Raw genomic sequence first — 18,434 nt, forward strand, 5'->3', positions numbered from 1 at the left:
CAAATTTTTAGAACCTTTCTTCTCTTTCTGTGAAAAATGTCCTTAGAATTTTGAGAGGAATTGCAATGAAACTGTAGATGTTTAGGGAAGTATGGACATTTTTCCATTTTGCTCACCCATGAATATGCGGTGTCTCTTGGTTTATGTGTGTTGCCTTCAATTTCTTTCCTTACCATCTTGTCATTTTCATCATAGAAGATTTTACCTCTTGGTGAAGTATATTCCTGGGTATTTTATTCTTTTTTCATGCCACTTCAGGTGGGATGATCTTCCTAATTTATTTTCTGATGATTCGTTATTAGCATATAGAAACACAGCAGATTTTGGGGTAGTGATATTGTATCCTGCCTTTTTGCTGAATTTAGTCATAGTTTGAACAATTTTTCACTGGCTTCTTTGAGGTTTTCCTTATATTCTATATCATCTCTAAATAGTGATCATTTTACTACTTTCTTTCCAGTTTTTTTCCAATTTATTTAATTTCAGAAAAACAGTATTCATTATTTTTTCACCACAACCAGTGCTCCATGCAAGCTGTGCCCTCTATAATACCCACCACCTGGTACCCCAAACTCCCACCCCCCCGCCACTTCAAACCCCTCAGATTGTTTTTCAGAGTCCATAGTCTCTCATGGTTCATCTCCCCTTCCAACTTACCCAAAAGCACATACCCTCCCCAATGGCCATAACCTTACCCCCCTTCTCCCAACCCCCCTCCCCCCAGCAACCCACAGTTTGTTTCGTGAAATTATGAGTCACTTATGGTTTGTCTCCCTCCCTATCCCATCTTGGTTCATGGATTCTTCTCCTACCCACTTAAGCCCCCATGTTGCATCACCACTTCCTCATATCAGGGAGATCATATGATAGTTGTCTTTCTCTGCTTGACTTATTTCGCTAAGCATTATACGCTCTAGTTCCATCCATGTTGTCGCAAATGGCAAGATTTCGTTTCCTTTGATGGCTTCATAGTATTCCATTGTGTATATATACCACATCTTCTTGATCCATTCATCCATTGATGGACATCTAGGTTCTTTCCATAGTTTGGCTATTGTGGACATTGCTGCTATAAACATTCGGGTGCACGTGCCCCTTTGGATCACTACGTTTGTATCTTTAGGGTAAATTCCCAGTAGTGCAATTGCTGGGTCATAGGGCAGTTCTATTTTCAACATTTTGAGGAACCTCCATGCTGTTTTCCAGAGTGATTGCACCAGCTTGCATTCCCACCAACAGTGTAGGAGGGTTCCCCTTTCTCCGCATCCTCGCCAGCATCTGTCATTTCCTGACTTGTTGATTTTAGCCATTCTGACTGGTGTGAGGTGATATCTCATTGTGGTTTTGATTTGTATTTCCCTGATGCCGAGTGATATGGAGCACTTTTTCATGTGTCTGTTGGCCATCTGGATGTCTTCTTTGCAGAAACGTCAGTTCATGTCCTCTGCCCATTTTTTGATTGGATTATTTGTTCTTTGGGTGTTGAGTTTGTTAAGTTCTTTATAGATTTTGGACACTAGTCCTTTATCTGATATGTCGTTTGCAAATATCTTCTCCCATTCTGTCAGTTGTCTTTTGGTTTTGTTAACTGTTTCCTTTGCTGTGCAAAAGCTTTTGATCTTGATGAAAGCCCAAAAGTTCATTTTTGCCCTTGCTTCCCTTGCCTTTGGCGATGTTCCTAGGAAGATGTTGCTGCGGCTGAGGTCGAAGAGGTTGCTGCCTGTGTTCTCCTCAAGGATTTTGATGGATTCCTTTCTCACATTGAGGTCCTTAATCCATTTTGAATCTATTTTTGTGTGTGGTGTAAGGAAATGGTCCAATTTCATTTTTCTGCACGTGGCTGTCCAATTTTCCCAACACCATTTATTGAAGAGGCTGTCTTTTTTCCATTGGACATTCTTTCCTGCTTTGTCGAAGATTAGTTGACCATAGAGTTGAGGGTCTATTTCTGGGCTCTCTATTCTGTTCCATTGGTCTATGTGTCTGTTTTTGTGCCAGTACCATGCTGTCTTGATGATGACAGCTTTGTAATAGAGCTTGAAGTCTTGAATTGTGATGCCACCAACTTTGGCTTTGTTATTCAATATCCCTTTGGCTATTCGAGGTCTTTTCTGGTTCCATATAAATTTTAAAATTATTTGTTCCATTTCTTTGAAAAAGATGGATGATACTTTGATAGGAATTGCATTAAATGTGTAGATTGCTTTAGGTAGCATAGACATTTTCACAATATTTATTCTTCCAATCCAGGAGCATGGAACATTTTTCCATTTCTTTGTGTCTTCCTCAATTTCTTTCATGAGTACTTTATAGTTTTCTGAGTGTAGATTCTTAGCCTCTTTGGTTAGGTTTATTCCTAGGTATCTTATGGTTTGGGGTGCAATTGTAAATGGGATTGACTCCTTAATTTCTCCTTCTTCTGTCTTGTTGTTGGTGTAGAGAAATGCAACTGATTTCTGTGCATTGATCTTATATCCTGACACTTTACTGAATTCCTGTATAAGTTCTAGCAGTTTCGGAGTGGAGTCTTTTGGGTTTTCCACATAGAGTATCATATCATCTGTGAAGAGTGATAATTTGACTTCTTCTTTGCCGATTTGGATGCCTTTAATTTCCTTTTGTTGTCTGATTGCTGAGGCTAGCACTTCTAGTACTATGTTGAATAGCAGTGGTGATAATGGACATCCCTGCCGTGTTCCTGACCTTAGTGGAAAAGCTTTCAGTTTTTCTCCATTGAGAATGATATTTGCGGTGGGTTTTTCATAGATGGCTTTGATGATATTGAGGTATGTGCCCTCTATCCCTACACTTTGAAGGGTTTTGATCAGGAAGGGATGCTGTACTTTGTCAAATGCTTTTTCAGCATCTATTGAGAGTATCATATGGTTCTTGTTCTTTCTTTTATTGATGTGTTGCATCACATTGACTGATTTGCGGATGTTGAACCAACCTTGCAGCCCTGGGATAAATCCCACTTGGTCGTGGTGAATAATCCTTTTAATGTACTGTTGAATCCTATTGGCTAGTATTTTGGTGAGAATTTTTGCATCTGTGTTCATCAAGGATATTGGTCTATAGCTCTCTTTTTTGATGGGATCCTTGTCTGGTTTTGAGATCAAGGTGATGCTGGCCTCATAAAATGTGTTTGGGTGTTTTCCTTCCATTTCTATTTTTTGGAACAGTTTCAGGAGAATAGGAATTAGTTCTTCTTTAAATGTTTGGTAGAATTCCCCTGGGAAGCCGTCTGACGCTGGGCTTTTGTTTGTTTGGAGATTTTTAATGACTGTTTCAATCTCCTTACTGGTTATGGGTCTGTTCAGGCTTTCTATTTCTTCCTGGTTCAATTTTAGTAGTTTATATGTTTCTAGGAATGCATCCATTTCTTCCAGATTGTCAAATTTGTTGGCGTAGAGTTGCTCATAGTATGTTCTTATAATAGTTTGTATTTCTTTGGTGTTAGTTGTGATCTCTCCTCTTTCATTCATGATTTTATTTATTTGGGTCCTTTCTCTTTTCTTTTTGATAAGTCTGGCCAAGGGTTTATCAATTTTATTAATTCTTTCAAAGAACCAGCTCCTAGTTTCATTGATTTGTTCTATTGTTTTTTTGGTTTCTATTTCATTGATTTCTGCTCTGATCTTTATGATTTCTCTGCTCCTGCTGGGCTTAGGGTTTCTTTTTTGTTCTTTCTCCAGCTCCTTTAGGTGTAGGGTTAGGTTGTGTACCTGAGACCTTTCTTGTTTCTTGAGAAAAGCTTGTACCGCTATATATTTTCCTCTCAGGACTGCCTTTGTTGTGTCCCACAGATTTTGGACCGTTGTATTTTCATTATCATTTGTTTCCATGATTTTTTTCAATTCATCTTTAATTTCCCGGTTGACACATTCATTCTTTAGAAGGATGCTGTTTAGTCTCCATGTATTTGTGTTCTTTCCAAACTTCCTCTTGTGGTTGAGTTCTAGCTTCAGAGCATTGTGGTCTGAAAATATGCAGGGAATGATCCCAATCTTTTGATACCGGTTGAGTCCTGATTTAGGACCGAGGATGTGATCTATTCTGGAGAATGTTCCATGTGCACTAGAGAAGAATGTGTATTCTGTTGCTTTGGGATGAAATGTTCTGAATATATCTGTGATGTCCATCTCATCCAGTGTTTCATTTAAGGCCTTTATTTCCCTGTTGATCTTTTGCTTGGATGATCTGTCCATTTCAGTGAGGGGAGTGTTAAAGTCCCCTATTATTATTGTATTATTGTTGATGTGTTTCTTTGATTTTGTTATTAATTGGTTTATATAGTTTGCTGTGCCCATGTTGGGGGCATGGATATTTAAAATTGTTAGATCTTCTTTTGGACAGACCCTTTGAGTATGATATAGTGTCCTTCCTCATCTCTTATTATAGTCTTTGGCTTAAAATCTAATTGATCTGATATAAGTATTGCCACTCCTGCTTTTTTCTGATGTCCATTAGCATGGTAAATTCTTTTCCACCCCCTCACTTTAAGTCTGGAGGTGTCTTCGTGTTTAAAATGAGTTTCTTGGAGGCAACATATAGATGGGTTTTGTTTTTTTATCCATTCTGATACCCTGTGTCTTTTGATTGGGGCATTTAGCCCATTAACATTCAGGGTATCTATTGAGAGATATGATTTTAGTGCCATTGTATTGCCTGTAAGGTGACTGTTACTGTATATTGTCTCTGTTCCTTTCTGATCTACCACTTGTAGGCTCTCTCTTTGCTTAGAGGACCCCTTTCAGTATTTCCTGTAGAGCTGGTTTGGTGTTTGCAAATTTTTTCAGTTTTTGTTTGTCCTGGAAGCTTTTAATCTCTCCTTCTATTTTCAATGATAGCCTACCTGGATATAGTATTCTTGGCTGCATGTTTTTCTCGTTTAGTGCTCTGAAAATGTCATGCCAGCTCTTTCTGGCCTGCCAGGTCTCTGTGGATAAGTCATCTGCCAATCTAATACTTTTACCATTGTATGTTACAGACTTCTTTTCCCGGGCTGCTTTCAGGATTTTCTCCTTGTCACTGAGGCTTGTAAATTTTACTATTAGGTGACGGGGTGTGGGCCTATTCTTACTGATTTTGAGGGGCGTTCTCTGAACCTCCTGAATTTTGATGCTCGTTCCCTTTGCCATATTGGGGAAATTCTCCCCAATAATTCTCTCCAGTATACCTTCTGCTCCCCTCTCTCTTTCTTCTTCTGGAATCCCAATTATTCTAATGTTGTTTCGTCTTATGGTGTCACTTATCTCTCGAATTCTCCCCTCATGGTCCAGTAGCTGTTTGTCCCTCTTTTGCTCAGCTTCTTTATTCTCTGTCATTTGGTCTTCTATATCGCTAATTCTTTCTTCTGCCTCATTTATCCTAGCAGTGAGAGCCTCCATTTTTGATTGAACTTCATTAATAGCTTTTTTGATTTCACCTTGGTTAGATTTTAGTTCTTTTATGTCTCCAGAAAGGGCTTTTATATCTCTGGAGAGGGTTTCTCTAATATCTTCCATGCCTTTTTCAAGCCCGGCTATAACCTTGAGAATTGTCATTTTGAACTCTAGATATGACATATTACCAATGTCTGTATTGATTAGGTCCCTAGCCTTCGGTACTGCCTCTTGTTCTTTTTTTTTGTTGTGAATTTTTCCGCCTTGTCATTTTGTCCAGCTAAGAGTATATGAAGGAGCAAGTAAAATACTAAAAGGGTGGCAACAATCCCAGGAAAATATGCTTTAACCAAATCAGAAGAGATCCCAAATCATGAGGGGGGATTTCTCCCCACTCACGATTGGGTGAGGTATCTCCTCTGATTGGGATCTCCTTTGATTGGGATCTCCCAATCTCTTCTGATTGGGATCTCTTCTGATTTGGGGATAAAAAGAGGTTCAAATAGAAAGAAAGAAAAAAAAGAAAAAAAGAATTAAAAAAAGAGATTGAATTAAAAATTCAATCAAGAATTTAAAAAAGAATTAAGAAAAACAGATTGAAGAGATTAGGATCTCTTTTGGTTTGGGGATAAAAAGAGGTTCAAAAAGAAAGAAAAAAAAAGAAAATGAATAAAGAAAAGTATAAAAAAGAAAAAAATATATATATTAGATAATCTAGTTAATAAACGTTAAAAAGAAAATGGTAAAAGTTATAAAATATTTTAGCAGAAGAAGAGAAAAAGAATGAAAAAGAAAAAAATTAAATTAACTGCAAGACTAAAAAATCACAGGCAGAAAGCCATGAGTTCCGTGGTTTGTTTTCTCCTCCTCTGGAATTCTGCTGCTCTCTCCTTGGTATTGAAACTGCGCTCCTTGGTAGGTGAACTTGGTCTTGCCTGGATTTCTTGTTGATCTTCTGGGGGAGGGGCCTGGTGTAGTGATTCTCAAGTGTCTTGCCCCAGGCAGAATTACACCGCCCTTACCAGGGGCCGGGCTGAATGATCTGCTCGGCTTTGCTTTCAGGAGCTTTTGTTCCCTGAGCGCTTTCCATAGAGTTCCGGAGGACGGGAATACAAATGGCGGCCTCCTGGTCTCCGGCCCGGAGGAGGCGAGAGCCCGGGGCCCTGCTCCCCTGTGCGCCCTCAGCGAACAGTTCCTAGTAACTCGCGTTTGCCTGACCTCCGGCTGCGCTCCGAGCTCACCGAGCTTGCGACCGGTTCAAGGCAACTCTGAGCTGCGAGCTTACTGTCGGCTCTGTCTCTGCAGCCGGCTTTCCCGTTCCAATAACCGCAAGCTCTGCGACACTCAGACACCCCCGATCCTTCTGTGACCCCGCGGGACCTGAGGTCACGCCGACCCCGTGTGGACTTCGCCCCGGTTTAGCCTCTGGAGCGATGTCCCTCAGCGGAACAGACTTTTAAAAGTCCTGATTTTGTGCTCCGTTGCTCCGCCGCTTGCCGGGAGCTGGCCCCTCCCCCCGGGGTCTATCTTCCCGTCACTTTGGATTCACTTCTCCGCCAGTCCTACCTTTCAGAAAGTGGTTGTTTTTCTGTTTCTAGAATTGCTGTTCTTCTTCTCTTCGATCTGCCGATGGATTTGCAGGTGTTTGCAATCTTTAGATAAGCTCTCTAGCTGATCTCCTGCTAGCTGAGGTAGTCTCAGCCTGCTACTTCTCCGCCATCTTGACTCCTCCTTCTCTTTCTTTCCAGTTTTGATGCCTTCTGATTATCTTTTGGCATAGTTGTTCTGCCTTGGATTTTCAATATTGTGTTCAGCAAAAGTGGCAAGGAAATATCAGCAATGTTGCTAAATTAGGTGATCTTAGAGGAAATAGAAACAGCTAAAACTTTTCACTATCAGATGTGACGTAATCTGTGTGGTTGTCATATATGGCCTTTTTATAAAAGATTTTATTTATTTATCTGATTGAGAGAGAGAGAGAGATCACAAGTAGTCAGAGAGGCAGCGAGAGGAGGAACAGGCTCCCTGCTGAGCAGAGAGCCAGATGTGGGGCTTGACCTGAGCTTAAGGCAGAGGCTTTAACCCACTGAGCCACCCAGGCACCCTATATATGGCCTCTTCAGTGTTGAGGTATGTTCCTGGTCTAAACGCACTGTTGAGAATTTTGATTGCAAACGGATATTAAAGTATATCAAATGCTTCCCTGCATCTCAAAATAACATCATTTTTATTCTTTATTTTCTTTATTGCTGTATCACTTTGATCAATGTGTACCTGTAAAGCATGATTGCATTCCTGCAAGATCCCACTTGATCATAGTATATGATTTTCTCAGCATATTGGTGAACTTGAGTTGTTAGTATTTTGTAGAACATTTTTGCATTATGGTCATCAGGGATATTGGACTGTAAGACTCTTTTCTTGGGGGGTCCTCATTTATTTTTGCATTAGGGTTATGTTGGCCTCAGCAAATGAGTTTAGAAGCTTTCTCTTCTAGTTTTTTGAAAAGTGGGCAAATGACTGTTATGAATCCTTTCCTGAATAGGAGAATTTACCACAAAAGGCTTCTGGTTCTGGAACTTGGTTTATTAGGAGGTCTTATATTGCTGATATGATGAGTACTGGTGTTTTATGTAAGTATTGAATCACTAAAGATGAAACTGTTTCCATATTTTGGTGGGGGGCTGGATGAAGGGGAATGAGGGTCATGGGGGCCCAGCACTCAGAGGCTCCATCTGCCACTATGGCTGTGCCATTCCTCTCAGATGCTGGCAGAAGAGGAAGGAAGTGGCAGAAACATGGCAGAGTGGTGGTGGTGGGGTGGTGGGAATGTGGGGTCCGAGGAGGTGATGAAACTGATGTGTAGCCCTCCTGTCCCACCCACAGTGTATGAGATCATCTACTGCATGGCCAACAGCAACACCAGCATGTTCACCACAGTGGAGATGGGTGCCATGTTGAGGCAATTCACAGCCATTTAGCTGGCCCCAGATTCAGCGTACATATTCAGACTGATGATCAAGATGAGGCAGGGCTGGGGAACTCCTAGAGGCCACTCTCATCACCACTGACAAGTGAGATAAGGCCAGGGGTCCAGGTCCACTGTCCTGGTGACATGGGGAGGACATCTGGGCCCAACTGGGAGCCACAAACTTGCTGGGTCCACAGCTTCCTGGGGCAGAGCTTGCAGTGTAGTGTGTCTACACAGCTCAATATTTACCAGACAGGCAGGAATGTCCCTGGAGAGGAGGTTGTGTAACTGGATCAGTGTGGCTCTGAGTCACCATGTAGGAGGGAGGCTCCCTGAAGCCAGGTGCTTTTCCTCTGATGTTCAAAACGACATGACCAGCTGAGCCAGGGGTTCCAAAACACGTTTTCTACAAAGCAATCCTAGGGAGATATGTCTTCATGGATGCTGCTTCTGTTCCAAGCACTGGTGAGGTGCTTTTATTGTTCATTGTCTTGGTTTCTCCTCTACAAACGCTGGGGTACAAAGTGCTGTGAGACCCACTTCTATGGAAGATGTGGGTCACAGACAGATTCAGTCATTCGACAGGGACACAGCTGTTGAGGCAGTGATGTGAACACCCTCCACAGACTCTGGGATCCCTGTTCCCACAGCAATCTTCTATGGATTTCCATATCAGTGAGCCCATGATATGTCCTCCAGCCTCATTTTGGGATTTGCCTCAGTGGTTTCCCTTCCCAGGGCCACCCCAACTACTCTAGGCTCTTTTTATGCCACCCAACCTTGGAGGTACCACAGGGGTTCCAGGTTAGGTCAATGTCAGGACAGAGCAGGGGCGATCTGGAATGCAGAGCAGCCACTGAAACCCCACTCTGAGGCCTCCAGGAGCCTGGGTGGCTTTCAGGGCAGCGGGATGCCTGCCAGTTTCTGTGCTACAAACAGCCCACATGCATAGTTCCCTTAGAGTTCTGGCTTCCTAATGTGAGGCACAGGGACTGCATCCCTGTTCTCTCCACATCGAGGGAGCAGGCTGTCCTTTGGCCCTGCTGAGGTCACACAGTAGCCCATGGGTAGTAGCTTGACCTGGCCTATCTCAGGACTTGTGTTGAGGGGAACATATGGCTCATTAACATCCTGTGCTCTTGAATGGAGAGCCCCATCCATGCCCCAGAGATATCTCCCTGGACATTGGAGTAAAATCAAAACAACAAAATGAAAGGATCCAGGATATATTTGGGCCCATTTACCTGCAGTGGTATTCTTGGTCTGTGGCTGGCTCATCAATGTCAGAGCAGGGCTCTTACTGGATCACAGGTAGGCTTACAACCAGGCCAATTGCAGGGTATCTTGAAATGTTTCTGCCCTGGGAGTAGCACATTTGCTCACTACTCATGTTGTTTGTGCTGTTGTGCTGATTCCTCCTCTGACCCACCTGCGTACAATGAGAGGCTGAGTGATTTGCAATGCCTGGAGTGTATAATATGTTGGCTTCCCTATACATCTGTCTCTAGGTGTTATTCAGCTGGTGGGGAGCGGGCTGGGATCAGGTATTTGGGTCTGACGTGCCTTGCTTCAGAAGTGCCCCCTGAGGTTGTGCAGGAAGGCAGGGGCTGCAGTCCTATCTGGCACTTGGGTCCACATTGGTCACCATGGTGGTTGGGTTGAGGGGAGCACAGGGCCAGCAAGCCAGAGTCTGTGGCTCCTCAACTGCCTGTTGATGGCCTGCAACCAGGACCGGGGGCACCGGAGCAGAGCCAGAGTTGCAAGGCCTAGGCAGATGCTCATAGGAAAGGACTGGAGGCAGGGAGGGAGGTGGGCAGGCCCAGGAAGCCGCATCAGACAGCCAGATCACAGGGGGGCTGAAGCCCAGCTCTATACTCTGTGACACATTGGAAGGTCGGCATGTCTCAGGGCAAAAAGCACACAGCGGGAATTCTGCCATCACCACAACCCTGAAGGAGAAGGTGTGGTGTGACATGCAGTCAGGCACCTGGTTACAGTGTGTGTGTCTCCTAATCCAGTCTCCTTTCGAATGCCTAGGTCCGCACTTGGGCGTTGGATGGAGGGAAGCTAGCTAGGGTGCAGGAGTTCTTTCTGAGGAGGCTGGCATGTGGAATGCTGCCTCGTGGCTGGGGTGCGAGACCAAAATATCCTGCTAAGTGCTAAGTGCTAAGGCTCAGGCTCTGTGCAAGGGGATTCTTGGAAGCTTTACAGAAGAAGAAGCCTATCTGCATGTCCCTGCATCTCTGCTCCTCCTGCACAAACCTTGGATGGGTGCAAAGAGGAATAAAGGGTGGGAAAGAGTATATTTGTTCCTTCCACCGCTATGCAGGTTACCACCTTCCAAGGAGATCCATCAAGGACATGGAACACAGAGGCTGAGTGGCCTGGTGGACACCAGGAGAGGGTGTGCTGTGCAACTGGGGGAGAAAGGGCTAGACCTGCCTGACCATGGTGGATGCTAAGTGGGCACTGAACAGTTTTGTGGGCCTTGGGTAACACGGTGGGCTGCAGGGTTTCACCATCATCCAGGAAGCCTCCATGAACACTGGTTCAAATCCTTTACAACCCCTCTGGTTTTCTACTTGGGAGAAAATTCTAGAAGCAGAATCCTTAGCTCAGAAGACATGCGTGTGTTTGGCTTGGAGATATGGAAACTCAAGGACACGCCATGCCCTAGGGAGCAGGATGCAGGTCTTGTGTCCTCTCTGCCTCCATGCTGATGTCTTGCTTTCAATGTTTGGTGAAAATATATCTCATTAATCGTGTGTCCACAGGCCTTTCATTCCTACTCTACCACTAAATGCCTGTGACTTTACATCGTGATGTGTCTCATGGGGTCTTAGTGTCTGATCATGAAAATCCTCAAACTCAAATGGGTACAGATTTGCAGAACTCATGGAAAAGCTGCATTCAAGCTGAACAAGAATTAATAAGGGGGGACTGAATGAGTTGAGGGAGATGAGTCTACCTTTGTGACTCTTGTTTGAAACATTGCTGGTTCTTTAATGTTTCTTCTTCCAGATTGAGGGAAATTATCCATGTATCTGTATCTGTATTCATGTATCTGTATTTCTGGATCTGAAAGTATCCATGATCTACAGAAATGCGATGAAATATTTCTGTGTGAGCAAATGGGAGCATTTAACTTCTCTCCCTCCCTGAATCCTCCATCATTCAGAAGCTGTCAGGGAGAATTCTTTCTTCCAAGGTACTTAGAATTATTGACGTAAGTTCAGCACAAGTGCCTTTTTCTTGTAACAGGACACTGCTGGAAACATTGGTTATTTTACCAAGGGATTGAGTGAAATGTCCAATTTGAGAGTAACATGTATAGAGTCAGATAATGACCACACAATTTTCAGGAATTAAGGGTGGCTTTGTGGAGCCCCTTGGCAATAGAAGCTTCACACTTCGATGACACAGTGCCCAGGAGCCTTGCCAGATGAGTAGGGAAAGTTATTAGTTGGCAGTTATAGGAACCTCAGGATATTTGGGGGACCTCGAGAAGAGGAATCAACCAAAATCGACAGGTATTGCAGTCAAGTCTGATGGGAGTATTGTGCTTGGCTTTGGCTTGGACACTACTGAAATTTAACTCTAGAGATTCCTCATGAAAAGTTCCCAAAACAGCAGGGTTTCAAAATCTGGATGAAATGGTCCATCACTATGCCTTCCAGGCTTAGTTAGAATAGATGCTAATAAACCATGTGTGCTTGTGGCTGCCTTCTTGCATCTAAGAAACCATCCCAAATCCGTTGAACTGAAATCCATCAGCCGTGTGGACTGGCACCCGCTGCCACCACCACCAGGCATTTCTTTGCCTCACAATGGGTCCCGTGAAGCCCTGAATCTATTTAGTTTGCAATCAGGTTTGGAGGCTGGCAGTGTTTCCTTATTGGGAAAATCCTATCAGAACTATACCCCAAATTGTCCCAGAATCTCTAGAAATTGGTTGCTGGAGGGCTGACCCTTTGGGTCAGTAGCATAGTCGCTGGTTAGGAGTGAAACAACTTCAATCTCCAAAGTATAGGTTACATTCATATTGGGTGGTGATTAGTTGTTGGTTTTTTCTTTCTTTCTTTCTTTCTTTCTTTTTTTTTTTTGAGTTCCAGGGTCCATGAGAGGGATGTCTTAGAAAGGAAAGATCAGAGGCTCATTTCAGCCAAAAAGAGTTGTGGAAAGAGAAAGAAAGACTAACAGAGTCACCCATGTAGAGTAGAAAAGACATTGAGAAGGTAGAGTATGTGCATATCTCCTATAGGAGTTCTGTGTCATTGAAGATACGGGGTAGATTAATTTTGCATGTCCAAAGTTAAAAAAGATTCAAGGAGAAGTAAGCAACCCTAGAACGGTCATGCAAAATGCAGTTGAAATAGGGTTTCTGCAGATCTTCTGTTCGGGTTCTCAGACGAGCAGGAACTTTATTTAGACTCTCGTCACTAATTACAAATGATGATTGACCTCTTGGCCATCTCCTGGCCCACATCCTTCTGCTTGGGACTGGCATAGATATCATGGAACTCCTGGTAGCCAACTTACCATGCATGTATTATTTGAAGTTCTGCCATCAGCAATGCTAAGTCTTTCACAAATTTCGGGATCCTGTGGTTTTGTCCTCTTTGAGCTTGTGCTCTCTGCTGGAAGGGAGGAGCATACATTCAGTTTTTTATGACATTGTGTCTTCCTAAGTATGGGTCCTGAAACCTCAGCTAAATGCTCTCTGTGTTTTTACAGGTGGTGCTTCGACGCTCAGGTGACTTTACCTCCTTGGAAGCATCCAATGCATCTGGCCTCTGTCTCCTCAGTGCAGATTCAAGTGCAACACGTACAGAAGTGTGACCCCTGTTGTCTCCATGGTGGATGTGCATCACAGCAGTAAGTTTTCCTGTTCTGAGCTTTCTGCCTGGGTTGAGGTTCATGGTGTGACTTGGGTGCCTCCTTTGCTGGTTTCTGTCTTTCTTCTGGAGGGAAAGATACCTTCTTCTTTTCGATTAAATTGGATATGTACCTTTAGCCAGAATAACTAGAATTTGTTGCTTGGGGAAAATTACTTAGTGGCACATATGGAGAAGGTTCTGCAAGTCCCTCCTCAAAAAAACAAAAACATCTGAACTACAGTTTGCTTCTGTTAGCAGAATCCTGAATTTTTGCAGGGTTATTTTTTAAATAGACATTGTCTCCAAAATAGTGTTTTCTGTCAACACATTCTTTTTAGGGCCAGTAAACTAGAGTAAAAAATATCGGGCATCTTTACAAATTGATCTCTGAGTGGACATGCTGTTTTTTGTTTGTTTGTTTGTTTGTTTAAGAGGGAGAGGTGAGAGAGAGAGAGAGGGAGACACTGGGCAGGCACCACACACTTTGCAGGGCTCGATCTCACAACCCTGGAATCATCATCTCAGCCAAAATCAAGAGGGTCAGTAAGAAGGTCACTCACATAGAGTAGAGAAAACATGAGGAGGTAGAGTGTTTGCACATCTCCTGTAGGAATTCCATATCACTGAATATTTAGGGTAGATGAATGAGAACATATTTCTAATATGAAGATTCTAGGAGAAGTAAGCATTGCTAAGAGGTCATGTGAAATGCAGTTGTAATAGGATTTCTGCAAGTCTTCTGTTTGGTTCTGGGAGCAGCAGGAAGTTTATTTAGTCTCCTGTCACTAGTTGCCAATGGTGATTGATGTCGGGATCACCTCTTGTCCTACACACTACACCTTTAGTCTGGCATAGACATTGTGGAACTTCTGGTAGCCAAGATTGGAAGGGGAGGTATGAAGGGAGAGAGAGACCTTTACGCAGGCTCCATCTGTGGTGCAGAGCATGACACATGTCACGGGCTCAATCTGACAACCCTGATATCAGGACCTGAGCCTAAATCAAGAGTTTGCCCTTTAAATAAAAGAAACATACAGGCATTCCTGGATGTGCTTTGTGTTTATGGAAGGGAGCATACATATCCCCTCCTGTTCTAAATCTTCTAAATCAGGGACTGTTTCCATATTGGCAGTGGTCTTACACATTATCAGGCCAAGACATAAGGAGCAATTCTTGGTGGTGGAGAAAAGCAGCTGGCTACCAAATTCTCATAGAGGGGGAGGAAGACGTCACTGCCTGAATCTGAAAAGTACAGTTTAATTCCTGTCCTGATACACACAATTCTTCAAAATCAGCACCACTCTAAAATATTAAATTAATTTGCAAGTCCCGGGGTGGCACAGTTGGTTAAGCATCTGCCTTTGGCTGAGGTCAGATCTCTGGATCCTGAAGGATCAGGCCCTGCATTGGACAGCCTTCTTAATGTGAAGCCTGCTTCCTCTCCCTCTTCTCTGCTGCCCAACCTGGACTATTCTTTGTTTTTAATACAATATATGATTTTATTAATAAATAGTGTGAAAGCATCAGTGATAACTGCCTGAACATTAAAATCTTTTAAACATCCACGTCTTGGCTTTAATATTGTGCGTACTGGCCTCTATGGCACTACAAGTAAACATGAAAATAGTTCCCATATCCATGCACAGGTATTCAGCTATAATACCATTTACAAATTATTATAGACAAGGTAACCTTTGCAATAATTAATATTCATTTGGACAACCACAATTAAATGAGTATTAAATCAAGCAAGAAATGGGCTATGTTCAACATGTTCTAGATGTCAGGGTGTAATAGTCAAGGTCATTTAAAACTTAATTTTCTTTTTTTCTTTAGAGAGACATCTTTTCTTTATGTGGGTGCTCAAATGAAAGCTGAGGAATGCATTCTTAGACCACAGTAACAAAAGTCAGACACAAGAGAGTGCTTGCCTTTTATTTTGAATGAAGCAATACATTTGTTCATTCTCTCTTTCCAAGCATCATTTCCCATATTACTAATAAAAATGCTTACAAGTACCAACCCCAAAATTCTGTCTTCAAGGGGAAGTTATAAATTTTAAAAAGAGTGGTTCATTATATAAAAGTCAAATTCCAGCAACACTAATGCTAAAAATGACATTAAATGTCTTAGCATCCACATAAAATATTTCCATGAGTTTTCTATTATGTACAAGTTTATTTTTCTTAAGAAGTAAAACAAAGTTTGAATAGTACAGTCTGTGGTACTGATGGTAACATCAGCATCTGCCAGTTCTTGCCCATCAACAAGTCCCAATTCTTTCAACGTTTTAGAGAGATTTGGCTTTGTTCGTTCTTCAATAGAGGTTACTGACTGTAGGTAAAGTGTTCTATTTTTTTCCCTCTAATGTAGCTGTGATGGCTGGAGATTTCATCTGCAGAGAATCACTATTGGTTAAATAATCCAAAACCTCCTGTAGTTTAGCAGATGGAGAAAACTGAATACTTTGAGGAAGCTGAGTACAAGCTGAGCAGTTTTCATTTCTCTCTGCTTCAAATGTGTGTGTGTATAGTCCATCTACATCACTGAATACCAAGTAATTATTAAGAGGAATATATGCACTTGTGGCTATTTAAAAAACCTCAGTGGCACACACAGCTGCTATGACCGCATTTGTAGAAGCTACTGCAGGAATTATTCGTTTTACTACTCCTTGAGTGAGACTATAGGTCACACCCCTAATATTATATTGTGATGCCCTCTCGAGGGACTTTTGGAAAATCCACTGAATATGATCAGGATCATCTCCATCTAATGGAATTCCTTCTCCAAAAGGCTGCTCCTTAGGCCATTGCAGTATCCTTACATACTCAATAGAGTGTTCTGGTAGCCTGGGCATAGACGCAATGGTGCACATGGGAAAATTAACCTGTGGAGGATACAGTTCTAGTGTGCATTCAATACAAGCAGTCATTCCAGGAAGAATCACCTGGGCATTTCCTTTAAAACCTTCTGTCCCCCCATCTATTAAAGGGACAATGGAGCTTGGATCTAATACACCATCTTCATAATTCAGAAGGGATATCAACATGCCATTTATCCCTCTTCTGGCTATGATAGAGTGCAGTCCACATACAATTATATGAAATTGTCGATAGAAAGTGTCATTAAAATCCTGAATCTTGTTGAAATGTGGAACTACCTTGCAGTTAGGAACTCTGTCATTTAGAAATTCTGCAGCAACTTCAGCCTTAGGTCTTCCAACATCTTTGGGCCTAAATAAAAACTGCCAATTAAGATTGGAAACATCTATAGTGTCCATGTCTATAACATGAATCTGTCTAAAACCAGACAACACCAGATTTTTCAGGAGCTCACATCCTAAGCCACCAGCTCCAATGACTAGAACTTTACATGTATCTAACAAAAACTGGAGAGATTCAGTGCTCGGTTCGAAATCAGGGTGTTTGAAGGGTCCAGATCACTCGAGGAACTTCTTTCCATGGTTCCAGCGACCTTCCCAGTCTCCAGTGTTCCCCCAACCCACCATCAACAGCCATTTTCTCAGCCAGCAGCTCCTCTATTCTCCTTCTTTTCTTCTCCAGCTCCTCGCCATCTGCCATATTGTTCTCCCCAACCTGGACTATTCTTGCCCCTCTCTAGCTCTCTCACTCTCAAATAAGTAAAGAAAATAGAAATGTTTCTCATCATGTAATTAATTTATAAATCCTTTCCAATTTATGAAGACAATATTATAATTAAGGATACACAAGAGGTAGATCACAAACCATGTGTTTGTTGAGTCTTGCTGCCATTCATCTTTGAAATCTACATACATGGATAGATTAATGTTTTCGTGAACATACGTCAATCACCTTGTGTTCTAAGATTCTAAGTTAACCCTTCAATTGATGTTATCATGGATCCCAGGCAGTGTATATATGTGTCAAACTTCCTACCAAGAGACAGTACAAGTGTCAGTTGTGAGAGCTAGTAAAGGAAAAGTTACTGAATGAATGATCTTAACTGGCACAATGTGCATGGTTGTGAGACCCCTCTTCAGTGATACTGGTCTTTATGCAAGTACTGATGGATGGGAGCAGATATGCTTTATTTATAGTTATTGGTTACTGAAATACTACATTCAGCATCCCTCAGAACGTGACTCAGTTGTATGTGTTTGCAGTGAAAAATTGTCAGTGTATGAGTTTGTAACTCATTTTCACCCTAATAAATTCCTTGGGAGGTATTTGCCCAGTGATTTTCTGATGTGAGTATCCGGGAAAGAATTTCCCCCCTGTGCACTGGGATCAGTGTTTCCTCGGTGTGAGGGTGTCATAGTTGGCTAAGGAAGAAGGAATACCTGAGAACATTCCTTTCCTCATCACTCCAGGAAAACTTTCTTTTGTGTGAATCCTCCCAGGTCCTTCACGTGTTGGCTCCATGAGGAATGAGATTCCCACTTGGATTTCATCAGCATTCAGCAGCAGCAATGATGCAGGGTGTCGCAGGAGGTCCCTGCACCTTCGCTTCTGTATGAGGGATGACCCGCTCTCTAAGATGGTAGCAGGAGCTCAGGCCTGAGCCCCAGCTGAAGATTCTTCCAAGTATACACAGTGTTAGTCGTTCTCCCTGTGTGAGTTCTCTGGTGTTGGGAAAGTGACCATATCTGGCAGAAGGCTCTGCCTCAGTGATCGGAGTCACAGGGTTTGTACTCTCTGATTTCTGTGGTGGTGAGAAAGGTGGGCACTCTGGGTACAGGCAGGACCCCAGTAAAGACAGACACAAGTTTCCCTGGTCCGAGTTGTCTGTTGTCTCCAAATGTGAGAGCTTTATCTAACAGCTCTTCCACGTTGACCACATTTGTTGGGGTTCCCACTGGTGTGGATCCTCAGATGATGGCTAAGGGTATGGCTGTACTAAATGCTATCCCTTGAAGATGGATTCAACCAGTTTCTGTCTGTGGCAACGTGCCCATGGCCTTGAAGGGATGCATGTTGCTGCAGGCTCTGGTATAGCAATGCCACTACAAGGCTTCTAACCCATGTGAGGTCATGGGGAAGAATAAGAACAGAGCTCTCTGAATGAAAGGTCTCCCATCCTTGTTACATCCCTAAGGTGCCTCTCCCGTGGTTTTGCTGTGTGCAGAGGTGAGCCCTGGCCTAGAATTGTTTCCCCCATGTGTATCATGCCTACTTTCCTCAGAAGGGTGAGTTCTCTTGTTCTCAGTGTCTCCCAAGG

At 42.8% G+C, this 18,434-nt stretch overlaps 1 pseudogene; it reads right to left on the reverse strand.

The window, feature by feature from the left end:
• Positions 1–15,418: 15,418 nt before the first annotated feature.
• Positions 15,419–16,816, reverse strand: LOC122898862 (annotated as a pseudogene).
• Between the last annotated feature and the right edge of the window lie 1,618 nt (positions 16,817–18,434).

Source organism: Neovison vison, chromosome 2 (genome assembly GCF_020171115.1).
Source record: "Neovison vison isolate M4711 chromosome 2, ASM_NN_V1, whole genome shotgun sequence".
Lineage (NCBI taxonomy): Eukaryota > Metazoa > Chordata > Mammalia > Carnivora > Mustelidae > Neogale > Neogale vison.